The sequence below is a fragment of the Rhinolophus sinicus genome, linkage group LG05 (assembly GCF_036562045.2).
Source record: "Rhinolophus sinicus isolate RSC01 linkage group LG05, ASM3656204v1, whole genome shotgun sequence".
NCBI classification, from domain to species: Eukaryota; Metazoa; Chordata; class Mammalia; order Chiroptera; family Rhinolophidae; genus Rhinolophus; species Rhinolophus sinicus.
Window position 1 is genome coordinate 109006572 of NC_133755.1, and position 16632 is coordinate 109023203.

A 16632-nucleotide genomic window follows, 5' to 3' on the forward strand; every position below is an offset into this window, starting at 1 on the left:
TTAGTTTAGTGACATTGAATTTTTTTTCTCCTACCTCTGGGGCTATCTTTTTGGCCTCTTCCCTTAGCTATAAGTTGCATGGACTAAAAGATTCTCAGTCTTTTATTTCAACCCAGACATTCCTCCTGAGTTCTAGTTTTGTACATCCCACTGCCTGCTCACTTAAAGTTCTACAAACTACAAGAGTAACATGCCCAAAACAAAACTCTAATGATAATCCTAATCCTAGAATTTTTTTCTCTCCCTCATCCTCCATATCCAGATAGTTCCTGAATTATGCCTGACCATCTAATTTTGACCATGTAACTCTTTGGCTTAAAACTCTTCAATCAATTCCCTTTCCTTCAAGAAGGATTCCTCAACTTCTACATGCCATTCTAGACCCTTCACAATTTGTCCTGCACCTATCTTTGCCTATCCCTCTCTATGCCCTTCTTTTGTAATCTATAGTCTAATCTTCCTTTCTAGCTCAAAAAGTGCCATGCTTTGCAAATGTTCTCCCAGGGCCTAGTTCAGCATCCCTCTATCATCGTGACTCAGCTCAGACATCAGTTCACTTACATAACCTTTGCCAGGGCTCTCAGTATGTCAGGTGTCATCCTCCATGATCCTATAATATTATACCTCCTACAGATACAGCACATTGTTTTGTAACTGTTATTTTCCTCATCTGTCTGCCCACTGCACTGTGAATTTTTTTTGAACCTCTCTTTTTATCACCATTGCCTAGCACAGTTCTGGCATGTAGCATGAGGTAATTAATTATTCAATGAATGAGTAAACAAATGAATACATTTTGTAGATGAAAAAATGAAGACCAGAAAAATAAGGGGAACTTTTTAAAGACGAGAACCACCATAAACCATCACTAGAGGGCTCTAGAACTAGCACTTTAAGACTCTAATAGGGTGTGGTCATGTGCCAAAATGAACAGGACTGCAGTCTTGCCATTGATTTCCATGTCATTCACGTCAGCCAGGGAATTGTTCTATTACCAATATACTGGTGTCAACTGATACTAATTATAAAAGCAAATGGGGGAAAAAGAGGCATAAATTGGGCATCCTGGGATTCAATCTTTAAAGGAATCAGCTTTGTTGAGTTTTATTACAAATTTTCTGGCAAAACAGAAAACACATTGTAGGGTTTTCAGTAATTGTCTTCTGCCACAAAGAAGAAAAGCTGGTAAATGCTAACAGGAAAGATTAGACCTCATGTGGTTTTCTAAACGAAAGATGCTGCTTTCAAGACAGGATAATTGTTGTCTCAAAGGAGGAATTTGAATGATGAAAGCCATATGACAAGCTTGCCAAATGTCTAGGAAAGAAAAGGATTACACCGAATCCTGGAATGAGTTCTCAACTATAGATCAAATGAGTTGACTAGAGAATTTAGAAGATTAAGAAATATGTGAGTATATGAAAGAATTTATAATATTCAGTCCACAGGTTTTAGTTTATTGCCAGGACTTTTGGGGAAGAGAGATATTTACTCTACTTCAAGTATTGGATATAGAAGTTAATCTCGGCTATGGATCTGATACACAGTGGTCATTAAATCCTGAGTACACAGTATTTAAAAGAAAACAGGTTTATTATCTTTTGTAGTCTAATAAAATACCAATTTGTTAGACTACACAAATAAGGCGGGGGGGGAATCTATGCAAAAAATAAAAGGTTTCCATTCATAGGTCAGCTTTTATTTGAAAAGAAAAAGTGTGAGACTATACTATCAACTCATTTTCTATCTAAGAATTATGACTTATGGAAACTCTTTGTCCTTTGATTTTAGGGTAACTCCTCTAGTTGACCAAAATTTCTCTAATACAAGTATTTTTAAAAAATTATCTTGGGATACAGTTTACATCAGCTTTGGGTTTGTTATTTTTTGGTTTTTTTTTTTGTTTTTTTTTTTTGAAGTTGTTCATATGATCAGTTAAATTAATAACATGCATAACAGCATGCTGCAAAAAAAATAATAAAACACACTTATGAAGCACCTATTGATGCTTACAGGAATTAGCTAAGGGCAACCTTGAAAAGGAAAGTAAAATAACTGGCTCCCCACATTTTTCTATGCTACCTTCATGTTGAATTTTTCCAAACATAATGTACTTTTTAGCAAGAGGACTGTTGTTTCCCAAATGTTAGACATGAACAGAGTTCTTTGAAATCAGTGCTTTCAAGATCATTAATATTTTAAGAAAATGAACTCCTAAAAACAATCAAACTGTTCCTAATTCACATTGTTTGACAGTTTCACAAACACTTATTTAAGGCCTATTATGTGCCGAACACTGTTAGGAGCTAAGCTTGCAAAAATGAAGAAGATATTGTCCTTGCCCTCCAGTTCACAGAAATGTAAACAGAGGAAGAGATGTGAGAGAAGATATTGTTTGGGGTGGTTTTCTTGAGGAGTTGATAATTGAAGCACAAAGGTTGAGCCTTAGAAAAAGAAGGAGTTTCTACCCATTGTGACAACATGGATGAACCTGGAGTACAATATACTTAGTGAAATAATACGGTCACAGTAGGACAAAGTGTGCATGATTCCACTTGTATAAGATTTCTAAAATAGTCAAACTCGTAGAAGCAGAGAACACAATAGTAGTTGCCAGTGGCTGGGGGTAGGGAGAAATGGCAAGTTGTTATTCAATGGGTATAAAGTTTCATTTATGCAAGATTAATAGTTCTAGCATTCTACTGTACGACAATGTAATAGTCGCTTCAAAATTTGTTGAGGGTAGATCTCATGTTAGATGTCCTTACCACAAAAACAAACAAACGAGAAACCTAAAGGACATAAGGAAACCCTGGGAGGTGTTAATACATCAACTTGATTGTGGTGATGGCATCATGGGTGTTCACATTTGTCTAAACTCCTCAGATTATACACATTAAATATGTACTGTTCTTTGCATATGAATTATCCCTCAATAACTGTTAAAAAGAAAGACTTGAGATGGTTTGTCCAGTGAAGTACATAGAGGGCAAAGAGAGAGCAAGCTAAGTACTCCTGGCAGAAGACAACAGCCTGAACAAAAGCATGGAGTGCTGAAACTCTGGGACCTGGAATAGGTGGGCAGCTCAGGCAGTTCTGAGACACAGCACTGACAGGTCTAGCCCTGGCAGCATGCTGCCAAAACTCATGTCGAGCCCCACACGTCATGCGATGATATGAAATTTGTGGAGAATTCTAAGTGGAGAGACCCATGGCCCAATTTCACTGATAGGTTACTCTAGTGGCACAATGGAGTTGGATGGTTCAAAGAGTAAACAAGATTCGTTGCAGCTATCATACTATTTACTATTTTTAAAGTATCAGCAGAGTATTTTTTAAAAATCTGTTGGGATGACCCATGGAGTTATTTGGTTTTTTTTTACAATTTATATATACCTTAAGAGACATCCCCCATATGAAAATTTTAAAGCAAAATGTTGTTTTTCATTATTTGTCTTTGTCAACATTGTACCATATGTGACACGAGCCCTACTTTGCAGCAGGAAGGAAGGTAATAAGAGAAAGAGGGAAAGGTTGGTCAGATCTAAAATACCTCTGATTCAGATTGAGAGATGTGACTCACCCGAATGCTTGCATTGTGAGAGTCCTAAAACACGTGTTGGAATTTATTATGACAATTTAAAATATAAAAATACATTAATTTTATCTCTTATCAAACAGTAATCAAATAATGAGTAATAACTCTCAAATAATTTTAGCATGTTTAGGGGGGAAAAATTATACCTCTGATCTGTATAATTGTCTGAAAAGAACCAAGGGAGAATACTAGAATTTATCGGGAGGTATTGATCCTTTGATAACCAGGATAATTGGCTCATTTTCTTCAAGAAAATGTTCTTCCTTTGGGGGCTTTAGAGATGTTTCCTAAATCAAAGGTAGTGTTGTTATTTAGGGGAGTGTCAAGGAAATTTTTTAAAAATAGAACTGAAAGAAATCTCCAGTGGCCTGAGGCAACTCAAGTAATTAAAACATTTTAACCAATCCTTCTACTTGTGATTCTTTGTTCTGAAGCCAAATTTGTTTTCTCTCACTTTTCTTAAGAAACATTTGTACCAAAAAGATAAGTTGTTTACAAAAACTAATTTCCCACAAGTTTCCATTTAGCCTGTATATATCTGTGGAAGGATATCCTCTTTCCCCCTGACAGCATACATTTCCTAGGGGAAAAAAAAAATTCTAATATGAAATATTTATTAAAAGTAGAGCTATTGAACTAATGGTATTAAATTGTATGTATGAATTAGTGTTTCATTAAAGTCATATATATTACTGCAGTTTAGCTCCCCATCTGCTTATATTTTTCCTCTTTGGAGAAGACTTAATTGAAATTTACACACATGAAATGTTCATATAATAAAATTGTTCTTAATCGGAATGCTTATAATTAAAGAGCAACTAAACTGGTTAACAAAGTTAGCCACAACCCTTTATGATGAACATTATTTAAAAATATTCATCCAATTTTCTGTTAACAAGCAGAGTTGATCTTACTATACAAAGGGAAAAGCTCCCAAATGTCCCCAAATAACTTCTGCCATCTTGTTTTGAATGAATATTCTTCAATGGAAGGAAGCCATTAAGTAGATAGAGATGTCTGGGATTGATAGTACCTGCCAATACACTAACATTAAGATTGAGAATAGTTTTTCAGAGAGGAAGCATGACAGCATTAAGTATGTCTGTGGGGAAGGAAATAGCACTCACTCCCGAACAAACAGGTTCAAAAGAGAGGGATGGATGAAAGTTTATAATAGCACTAGCTCTGCTTCTGGTACTCTACTGCCAATGCTTATAATCTTCACAACTATCGTGAAAAGTCAAAATTATCTTCATTGTAGGATGGGGTAAAGGATGCTTAGAAATGTCAACTAACTTGCCCAAGATCACAAAAGTATAAATGGGGAGAGCCAGAATTGAAACTCAGGAATTGATTCCTAAACCCAGCTTCATTCTACTAGATGACAGGTGTGAAAGACACGTTTCTGGTTTGCAATTTGACTAGGATCAGCCTTACTTAAAGATCAGACCCAGGGCATGGTTTGCTTTTTCTATGGTGATTCAGGGTCTTGCAGTGCCTCAGGACAGGGGGACAGTGTAAGAAGGCAGTGAGGAACCTAATGCTTACTACTTTGTCCTTGGACGATTCACTTGACATTTCCATGTCTCACTTTCCTTTCCCATAAATTTGAAATGACAGTACTTGCTGCATCTACTTTGCACAGTTGCTGGGAAAATCAAATGGTATGTATGTGAACGAATTTCTTTGTAAATGTACATTTCTAACTAAATATACTTAAATCCATTACTACTTTTCTGAACATCCATTCCGTCATACAATATTGTAGATGGAAGAGATTGTCTTGAATCGGTAATTGAACCCACACATTTTTTTCTCTTTATAAATTTCGCAAAATTCAGTTAACAAAAATTTGAATGAATTGCTCAACTGAAAGACTGCATGCTCTACATATGGAATACTTATTTAGACGTGTAAATCTAATCATGAGAAGATATATAAAAGTCCCAATGAGGAAATAATAACAACTGAGTCTGAGTAGTCAGTGATGTTTCTTTCTCCTCTGATTTACAGCCTCTTCCATGCTTTGGAGCTTATTCATCCATAATCTGAGCTGTTGCAGTCTATTAGTTGTGATGTTCTCTAAGTCCCAACTGCCACCCCTCACACTCTTTCTCTTTAAAGCTCTCCAGTTATCTGAGTAGCATAAGCAACAGAAAATAATTGCCTTATGTTGTGATAATGAGATTTGGAAAGTCTCAAGACTTGAAATGCCTCAGTTTATTTCAAAATATTCTGGGTTTTAGTTGCTTTAGGATAGAGAGAAAAGCAGCTGAAAATGAGGCAGAGCAGGAGGGGAGGCAGGAGAATTTAACTAATGAGCCATAAAAGGAAGTACATATTAGCCCACCCATTTGACATTAACTTTACTTCTCATTTATCATCACTGTAAGAAGTGTTTATTAAAAACCACATTAATTTTAAAGTGTGTTATTATTTCTTTCTGTAACAGACAGGGCTCTTGATTTCCTTTCTCTTTTTCTGGTATTGTTTTTGTGCATTGTTTCATTATTGCAGTATGAGAATTGAGCACTGGGCTCAAATGTGTCACATTTCAGTGCATAGCAATTTATGTTGAAAACAGAAATTTAAGAAATTTGTAACATGGGGCAGCAGCTCCCTCTACTGTTTTTACTGGAAAAGCTCTAAGCAAAAATGACACTTCACAGCCTTTTAGAGGATGTCCAAGGTATGGAAATTTTTCAGTGTTTGGGGTTTAATTATAAATCTACATGATATTCCAAATTCATTTTTAGGATCCTGTTGCATTTTCTGCTTATCCTGTACTTAAACACAAATGCTATTTCATCAACAGTCATTTTCCATGTCAACTTGATGTTCTCTTAAAGTGAGAACCCTTATCTCATGGATCTCTAAAATGCCCATCTATTGTAAAAGGCTGATAAAACTCCACAGCACTAATTTTGTGGAAGCTGACTCTGATGAAATTCATGTTTCTTTTCTAAAACAACAATATGATTTAAAACATATACAACCTTGTTATTTCTATTTTAGTTTTAACTTCAGTGTAGAATTTAAATGAGTCATTGCACAGTCCTGAAGGTTATGGTTATACAACAGTGTGCACAGTTAAAAGAGTAAATTTAAGGTGTAAAATTGAGTTCATTTATCCAACAAATACTTATCGGTCATCTACCATGTGTTAATCACTACTATAAACATTGAGTATGCGGTGGTTTAAAAAAACATAGCAACAAACAAGCTACAGACAAGGCCCTTACCTTCAGTAATTTATATTATTGTGTGGGAGCAGAAGCAATGGTTAATAATCAATAGGTAGAAAAAAACAATTTCAATTTAGTATGAGGTACTATAGGGAAATAAACTGGGTAATGTGAGAGTGATTTGGAAAGATGAGTTGTTATTCTAGATAAAGTGGTCCAGATGGCATCTCTGAGTATCTAGATGGTATTACTTGAGGATCTAGCCATGTGAGAGCCAGATCAAGAACTTCCCAACTAGAAAAATTAGGACATGCAAAGGACCTGAGGTGGGAAAGACCTGGGTATTTGCAATAAACATAAAGGAGCTAGGAGAAGAATAGTACCAGAAAAGGTGTGGGAGGTCAGTGGCTTTTATCATGTAGGGCCTTATGAGAGCAAAAGCAGGGGTAGGGGTGAGGGGTTGAGGGGATGGTAATAAGTAGCAAGGAAAATAATCGGCTGGACACATCTCCCTTTCATAAGTCTTAGTATGTATGCTTTTATCTGAGATGGTTCGGTTTTTATTTTGAGGCGATAAAATTGTTATTCCTACCAACAATTCTAAAGGTAACATCATTTCTAACACATAATTTTTAGTCTTTACATAGACAGGGAATAGTTTGCTGAGAGAAAAAAAGAAAACTGAGAAAACTTTGATGGTAACCCATTTAATTTCAATCTTGCCTGAATCCAGTGGAATCACATAGTTCATTCAAGATGGAGACCCTAATCACATATGAGTCAGTCTGGTCTTTTCTCCACAGCTAGACCTGCTGCTTCCTATCTTAAGCTACGAGTTGGGTCAGACAAACAGTCATTGCAATAAATATGTACAAATATGCCCTCAAAACACCATAAAACTAATGCTTTACTGCACCTGTACCCCATTATCCATCACTATCCCCAAATTGTATGTCTTCCATTTCCAACTTTATTTACTATGCACTGGGAACTCAAGGTGCAAAGTTATTGTTTTCAGCATAAAGCAGGGCCCACCTCTAAAACAAGTGAGTACTCCCATACACATTTTGGGCTGCTGAATAGAGTGGATGACAAAAAACATCTGATTAAAACATTTGATTTCTTGTTAAAAACACCTGTATGTGACTATATACATTTCGAGGCTCATGATGTCTCAGTGGGAATCTAATTCACATTCTTAACATCCCTTCTAGAAGCCTTGAACTGATCAGGGTTTTGTCTTATTTCTCAGTTTTCCTTTCAGTAAAAAATCTTAGTCTCTTGGGTCTATTAAATAACTGAAGGCCAGGTAGTGTAATGAGAATATCTTCAGAGAAAATGAACCTGACCATTGGAGTCAATGGGAATAGTAATTTCATTTCTTAATAAAAATAAAATGACTCCCTCAGATTTAAAAATAAAGGCACGTAAGACCTATAGAATGGAGACATGGCCAGTTAATCATTTTATTGCTACTTATCCCCCACTAGGGTCATGGTCCCAGACTAAACAGCTGTTGCCAACATTTCTAAAGTTCCAGTGTCACCTTGTGTTGTCACAGAATATGTAGACATGCAAGTGAGGCAGCTGGGGATATCAGTTTGAGAATTTGAAAACTAGCACTTGGGTTGGAGTCCCTAATTACTTCTCTTTTTCTCTCTCTATGAACAGCAGCAGTGAGACATTAGTAGCCACCTTCTGACTTCCCGCGTGTTTTGCTAATTATAAGTACACACTGGAGGAAAAGGATTTCATCTTTCATCTTCGATTACGTTACTGAAAACAACTACTAAGAAAGACATCTAAACTGACAGGCATTATGTATAGCGATGATGGGACAGAATATTTGGAATCCTTGATATGGCCACCAAACTTGTCATTAGGTGGGCCTGTACATGGATTAAGCATGATTTCTTTGTGGTGGGTAAGGTTTCAATAAATCTAATTGGCCTTTGAGAAGATAGTCAGAAAGGGAGACTCATTTCCTAAATAATCTTATAGTTTGTATTTGATGATGTAGTTTCCAAAAGTATGTAATTCTCCATACAGTATTTAATTTTACCGCTGTATAACTCTGTGAGTTGGACAAGAAAAGATTGCCCTCCATTTTAACAGTAAGAAAACTCTGAGCCTTGGAAAGTAAGGGGCTTAGCTAAATCCATGCAGTCAGTTTTCTCTGCACAACTACTGTCTAGTAGGAAACTATTTTGATCAGAGAAAATACTGAAAGAATTATGTGACTAGAGAAGCAACAAGTTTTCAGCAATATCTGGGGGATCTGAAACATGGAAGATAATATGGTAGAAAATATGACTGGACGGGGCTCTAGTTGTCTCTGTATTTTCATTAAAAAGTAAAGAGAGCTGAAGCAAATATGGCAGATAGTTAGGATTCATAGATATTAATTGTATAATTGTCTATACTTTTCAAATCATGCTTGATATATTCTAAATTTATTTTAAGACATAGAAAAATCATCTTTTGGGATCAGCAAAGCTGAATAGCACTAATTACTTCTTCACTGGCCTAGAGTGCCAGTATCTTCTCCTTTGCAGGAAATCTTTTATGGACTAGGCATAGGTGTTTTAAAAATGGTATGATGAGGTACATTTTTTCTAGAACTTCCAAGTGCACCCCCTATAACCATGGGGTTCACTTGAGCCAAGAATTCTCACTTGCGGATTTATCTTTAGTACTACTGATAGATAGATCAGTGAGAAACCTTGATGTCACACATTCAAGTTAGAAGTAGAAACAATAACTACCCCAAAATAAAATTTTCAGATTGTTCATTTTGCTTTTCTCCAGAGTTTTGCAGAATGTCCCCAACTGTTGAATTTTTGCACATGCTGTTGGCCTCTGTGTAATTTGGCAGTGGATAAGCCAGGGCCACCAGCCTGGATATCTTAAGTCCCAGCAGTTTGCCTTGGAAATTGTATTTTCCCTGCACAGGAAGCATTGTCATTCTACCAACACTTATTTATAGTAAATGGAAACTCAACGTATTGCTAGATGCAGGCTGTGGAAGCAAACTCCTCTCCTGCTTTGGGTAGCATTTTGAGAGATTCCTGAAGTCAGACAAAGGGGTGGGGGCACAGCTGTTCCTCAGGTAGTGGTGAGTTTTGGGGGACACCACTGGATACAGATAATTTGTTTCACACATCTCCATCCTTACTAGCTTTCATGCCCCTGTGGCTTTTATCACCTGTGCTGGGTCAATGCTATTGCTTCTGTGGGTTGGCAAGTCACTCTCAAAATTTCTGCTGCTGCTTATATTGCAGGAAGCTGACAAATCATATATTTCCTTTTGCAGGACATACTGGGGAGAGATGAGTATGAAATATTTAATGGATGGGTACTCATAATGGCAGCATTAGGGGAGGAATCTTTTTTTATTTTCCTAACCATCACGCCATGGAAATCAGTCAAAAAGCAGTGGCTTTGTACAAATTCAATTGGTTTGTTCCATGAGATCAGGGAAAATAAGCACCTTAAAAAAAATACCTGCACTCTTCCCCCCGGAACATAAAATGTTAAAAATTTATGAGTTTCATAGCATAATTTAGAAAATCTGCTTTTATGAAATGGGTTAATTATACCCATTGAACGCATTCACTGTCAGTCTCATCCTCCCACTCCTGTTCCAAAATGACAAGTAAAACCAGAGACTGTGCAATTTTGGAAAACAATCAGGTCACATATTGAGTATTTTGCTTATTCATACAACCAGAAACTGCCTATGCTTGAGTTCCCTCAATTACACAGCTCAGTATGCAGGCCAGAAGAGACAAGCCCAGCTCAAGTGAGCACTTCCTGGAATACGCAGGGGAATAGTTTGAAAAATGTCCAAAGTGGCAGATGTGAAAAATTCTCATTCAAGATTCAGAAACTGCCTTTGCTGCAATTCCTCACCTGTTAATCGCACTGCTTCTGAACTTCTGAACCAACGATGCTGGCAATAGCTTAGACTGAGACACTTAGGAGCTATCGATCGTTCAAAGTATGGTGCAGGTATATGCCACTGTCAGGGGAAAAGTGGCTGAGACAAGAGAAGATCATGGATCACAGTACTGCTAAGAATTTCCAGAGATTAACCAAGAATGAGCGTGTGGCTGCTGGCTTCTAACAAAACTGTTTTTACTTTTTTAAAGGAAGTCCCCAAAAGATGTCCTTGACTAGGGCTGTATCCTTCAGATTGTTGTATCCTTCAGATTCCCAGAATGCTAATACACAAATTTCTCCTCCACAACAAACATAATAGCTCTACTGTAGTCTTATTTGAAGGGTATTTCATTTTCTCCACTAAGTGTGACAACTTTCCCACAACTGTTTTTCACTGCAATTCCATGCTTACAGGAATTTCAGCCTATCAAATCATCCCGAAGCAATACTACTCTCTTGGTTAACTAGTCTTTTTTTTTTCCTACTAACCATGACTATTTTTATTTCTCCTATCATCTCATAAATACTATGACTCTTTACCCCTCATTTGGTGTTAATTGCACTTCAAAAGTTAATTAAGCTATAATTCAGATTACCGTCCTCTTTCCTTTCTCCTCTCAGAAGTCTCTCTCCATATCTCTCTCTCTAATTGAAGTCCTCCATGATTTTAACGGTTCTGTGGGTCTGCATGTGGTTCTTCTCTCTTATCCTTACCTTCCTCCCATGCTGGTCACTTTCTCTTGATCTCTTTTTGTCATCTAAATCTTTGAAAATGTGTATCTATACCATGTCCCAGAGCTCTCTTTGCTTGACCCTTATTGATTCTGTATCTCATTAAGGGATTCTGTTACCTCTTACTGTGAATGTCCTGCTAGAGTTTTTTAAAACAGCTTTAAAATGATTGACATTTTATTTTCCTGTCTATCACCCCACTCACTGTGAAGCAGACAAAGGAAAGAGTTAAAAGATCAACGCTTTTGGGATCAGGCTGACTTGGGTTGAAACCTAGCTTTTGTCTACTAGTTATATGACCTTGGATAAGATGATTAACCTTTTGTTATGTGTAAAATAAGGATAATGCCTACCTCATTGGATGCAATAATATGTAACTGCCACACAATCATTACTTTCAAAGGGTAACTATTGTTATTTACTAATATTATTATCGTTATACTATTTTATCATTCTCTGTCACCTGCTCATTATTTTTGTCCTACTTTCCCCAGACTTAGTCCAGGGCCTACCATCTCTAAAGCATAAGTGTTGATACTTCTCCCAGTTCTATTCTTATCATCCTCATGTAACTTTTTCTTCTATCTGCTTTGCTCCCCTCCTTTCTATTTTTTTTTCTGTTCAAGTTTTTGTAGAGAAACTTCATCCATCTAAGAATGTTGGCCTAAATGTATGTATCGACATATTTATTATCCAGAAAAACATCCTAGATTCTATTTTCAATGCGAGCAAAAGCACTTGAAAACATCTTTTTAAGGGTGAAGGCACTTCCAATTTCAGGATGTGTCTTTATGAATGGGCTAAATGAATGAAACATGCCTTTCTGATTAGCTTAGAACCTGATTTTTCCCTGAGCTTATTTCTATTTGAGTTGCCACCTCTTACAATCAAAGTTAACCTCCATACTTGATTCAAAAGAAGTAGCTCTATTTCTCAGACCCTCATTACAGAAAGTCAGAGTCCTGGGTCTGTCAGTGATATAGGCAAAGAAGCAGTCTTCAGGGTCTTCATCCTCCTTTTTCTGAACCCCTTTCTTCCCTCGATGCTATTTTCTCCTGTCCCTGTGCCCCAGTACCATTGCTTTACCTTTCTCCTTTTCTGTCCTATCCAACTTGCTCTCAAGAAATATCTAAAAAATAATTCATAAGAATATACTAGACTTGAACAACTCTTAAACTGGGTTATACCGTTTGTTTATTGTGTGATTTGGGGAGAATCTCTCAGTCTTTCAGCATCAGAGGAAGAATATAATAATACCCACCTCGCTTAATTATTATGAAAATCAAATAAGATAATGTGTTTTGCTATCACATCACCATTCAAGAAAATACAGAGGGTGCCAAAAAAAAATGTATACACATTTTAAGAAAGGAAAAAACTATTAAAATTGTAATACTCAATATATACCGATATCAGAAGATGAATACAAGTCATGTTTGACTTTTGCAATTACAAAAGGTGCTCAAAGTGGTTGCCATCAGTGTCCAGACACTTCTGATTATGGCGAATGACTGCTTGAGCAATACTGACCAGTGTCCACTTGTATCCATTTTTTGGCACCCCCATGTAAGTGAAAACACTTTTAAAATTATCCTGAGCTGTACAACTATGAAGCATTAGTATTACATCTCCCAGGCACATTTGAATTTGAACTGGTGAGAAAGCCCAATGCCAAATAAATCTACCTTCCTTTATGGCATATACCAGAGAGTGGGTAAGATGCTTTGAGGAACAAGAGCTTAAATTTCACTTAATATGTACTATCTGGCCCACATTTTCATTGTTATCCCAAAAAGGAGAGCTTGAGGTGTCTGTGTAGAAATATAAACATTAATGAATGTTCTCCTGGCTTCAGAAATCATATTTTGCAGTTTGAGCATTTCCAGCAGTTTTAGGGGGTGGGGGAAGGGAGTGTTGGCATCTCCTTGATCACAAAAAAAATGTAGCAGAAGCATTCTCAGAAAAATAATCCATTATAAAAATACAACTGTTTAACTCACATAGCTAAATCCCAAGAGACACTGAAAATTTCATTTTGAGCAAATATTTAGGATAAATAAAAGGATCTGTGTGTTTTTTTTTTAAAAAAAAAAGGAATGGATTTCCCAAATATTTTCTATCTAAAGAGTATTATTGATTTTTCTCTCAGAGTTAGACTACAACATTCTAAGTTGTAATTCTGGTCAAAAATCCTTTCATAAGCTCTTTTCTACTTAAGGGGAGCTCACTGCAGCTTTGTTTTCAATTATTTAGCCAGATTCTTAGATTAATCTGAATCTGTTAGCCCTGTCATCTGTGAGTTTAGAAGCCACAAGATGTCTTCTCTGTTTGCTGCCATTTCTAACTGAAACCAAAACCAACAAGCAAGAAATTGGCTTTCCCCTCAAAATTTTTCTTGTAAAAGTAATGGTTCTACTGAATTCAGCAAACATTTAGGAGGAAAGGAGAGCTACTATGTACCCCAACCTGTTTTCTGACAGGATAAAAAAGATTGAAATTCCTTGCCTTCAAGGAATTTTTATTCCAGTTGGGCAAACAGACATGTATATAAGCCAATACTATCAGTGTAAATGTGCTTTACCAAGTAATATATAATGTTTTAGATGGAAATATATATATAAGAGAAAAACTCATTATGGCATTAGCTTTTCTAAGATTACTGTATATTGAAAGATACTTCATCTTACCATTTCTATGAATGAGTTTAGGCTTCCTAATGATATATATATTTTTTTAATATCAAGGGGCAAATATTACTGATCTCTGTCTTTTTTAACTAGCTGTTAGAAAATTGGAAATGTTTCTTAAACATTAGCTCAAATGACTGTGGGGGCAGAGCCCCAAAAAAGTAGTTTCCAGGCTCTCGGCCTCACATAGACAGGTGCTGGCTCAGGTAGTAAATGGCCATCAACTGTGATGGGATGGCCATCAGCTGTGGCTAGTTGGCCGTCAGCTGTAACCAGTGAGCCATTGGCCACTAATATAACTGCTGCGGCTACGGAGGAGAGAGGAGGAGAGTGAAAGAGAATCGTCGGTGGGTTGCAGACAAAAGGGACAGCAGGTCGCACGTCCAGTGAACCCAGCCTCCAGTGAGACCGTAGTGGTATGACTCCCCTACCTATGGCTCCGTGGGTGTTCCTTTTTGGCCTCACCATATCCTGCGTTCTTGTATGGGGAGCGGGAGCAGAGACCCCGCAGGCCCCCCTGCACGACAATGACTTTCAAGCGACAAACTTTCTATTCATTCTTATAGCAAAGCTGTTTTTTTAGCATGTTTTGAAGAGAGTTGATTAGTATGACTTTCTTCAGAGGTTTTGGGGATTTCAAAGGGTGTTACTGAGGTTCATTGGAAACCACAGGGCCTGAAGGCAGTTCTGTATAACCTGAAAATACGTATTTGTGAATCCTGAAAGGATTTCCTAATAAGAGAGTGAAGAGCTATGGTGCCTGGAGAGAAGTGGCAACCAGAAGACTCAAGGAGGCTAGTCAGCAGTTATGAAGAACTAAAGGACGCATTGAGAGAAAAGGGAGAAAGGAAAATAGTTCAGGAGGCAGGATCAGAGAGGGAGCACAGTAGTGGACCGAGGAGCCATGGGGACTTTGATTCAGAATATCTAGGGTGTGCTAAAGCTGAATCAAAAGATCCAAACCTGGTCTTGCACAGAGAACTTTACAGGGAAGGAAAAAAGCAAAAGTTGAGTTCTTTAAGCTAAGTGTGCTACATGAACTGGCTGAAAAATCAAAGTGCAGCTAAGACCAAAACTGAAAAAGTATGGTTTTTAACTGAGAATTCTTCTCATCTTTTAAAGTTTGGGAATCTGTAGCCCAAACTGAAATATACAAAGAGGATGATAATGCAAACAGCTCCTCGTTTTCATACTATGTATCTGATGATGCCAGTGGCAGATATGATATATTTCTCTATTTTCCACCTCTACCTGGCAAGATTTTAGTCCAAAAAAAAAAAAGCTTCTTAAATGATTGCTGAGCATATATACTCTCAGACTGAATACACCAGGTTAAAGGACCTCTCAGATAACGACACCTGAGTATAGTTGGGTTCTGAACAGGTGTGTCTCCTGGGAGCTCATGAGCATTTTAAAGCTGCTCTGTAACTGTGGACTCATCACATTAATCCAGATGTGCCATATCTCCCAACCTAATATAAATAGAGTGCAGCAAAACTGCATAAAAGATAGACATTATATAGCCATGATTTCTGTAGAGCTATGTTGGGGATTCCTATCATGAGCAAGATATCAGGACATTTTTCCTTTCTATAAACCTTCAAATGGTTTTCCTAGTAGAGCTCTTGAGAGCATTAGCCAAGGCTGATGTGCCCTCCATGGCTGGCCTCTCTTCTCCACTTGGCCTGGGTCATCTATGCATCTTTTTGACAAGTTCTTATAATTGCAAACCTCAGAGAAAGTGACCTCTCAAGTGCCCTGGAGCATCTACTAAAACTGCGTCATGCCAGGAGACCTGTCACTTATCATAAGCCTTTAACTTCTTCTTCCTCAGAGTTGATTGATAGTCTACAAGACTGACAGCTCTTGCTAAACTGGGAAACAAATGAGTCCTTGGATCTTCTCCAACCATGCTTTGTACCAGAATAGAAAATAGAAAAGTAGCATATCTCTTGGAGATGTGGCTATAAGACAGCCACCAGTTCCAGGGTCTGTTATTATTTTTCTATCAGTAAACAGAGTTGCTGTCAACATTTCTGTGCACGGTGTTTCTCTATGGTTGCTATCTCCATATCGACTGAGGTTGTTTGTTTCTGACAGTTTCAGAACAACCCCATGAGTGAGCCAGTGTTACACTGACTGCAGTCAGTGTACAGGTATTTTGCACGAGGACTGTATACTGGTATCTTCTTTCAGTGGCTACAGGGTTTCTTCAGCCCTCCGGGAGAGTTTGTATAAAGTATTTGCCTGCAGGGTAGACTGTTAGCTATAAATCTCTGTTACATTAAACTTGAAATTTGTGGTACCCAGAGTATCATGGCGACTAAAAGAACAAGGAAGAAAATGTCATCATAAATGCTCATCAGCCAATTAAGGAGTAGAGCCTCAAATTTCAGATTGACCCCATTTGGAGCAATACTTTGTGGGTATGACATTTTATGGCACGAAGAGGCCAGATGAAAATGTGGAAGCAATTTTTATAGGTTTG

The 16632-nt window shown here is 37.3% G+C and overlaps 2 protein-coding genes across 2 annotated transcripts in view; both read left to right on the forward strand.

The window, feature by feature from the left end:
* COL19A1 (collagen type XIX alpha 1 chain) overlaps nucleotides 1-16632 on the forward strand; it is a 313236-nt gene that overhangs the window by 206413 nt on the left and 90191 nt on the right. The window lies entirely within an intron of this gene.
* The window catches only part of FAM135A (family with sequence similarity 135 member A), a 461750-nt gene that overhangs the window by 74408 nt on the left and 370710 nt on the right, over nucleotides 1-16632 (forward strand). The window lies entirely within an intron of this gene.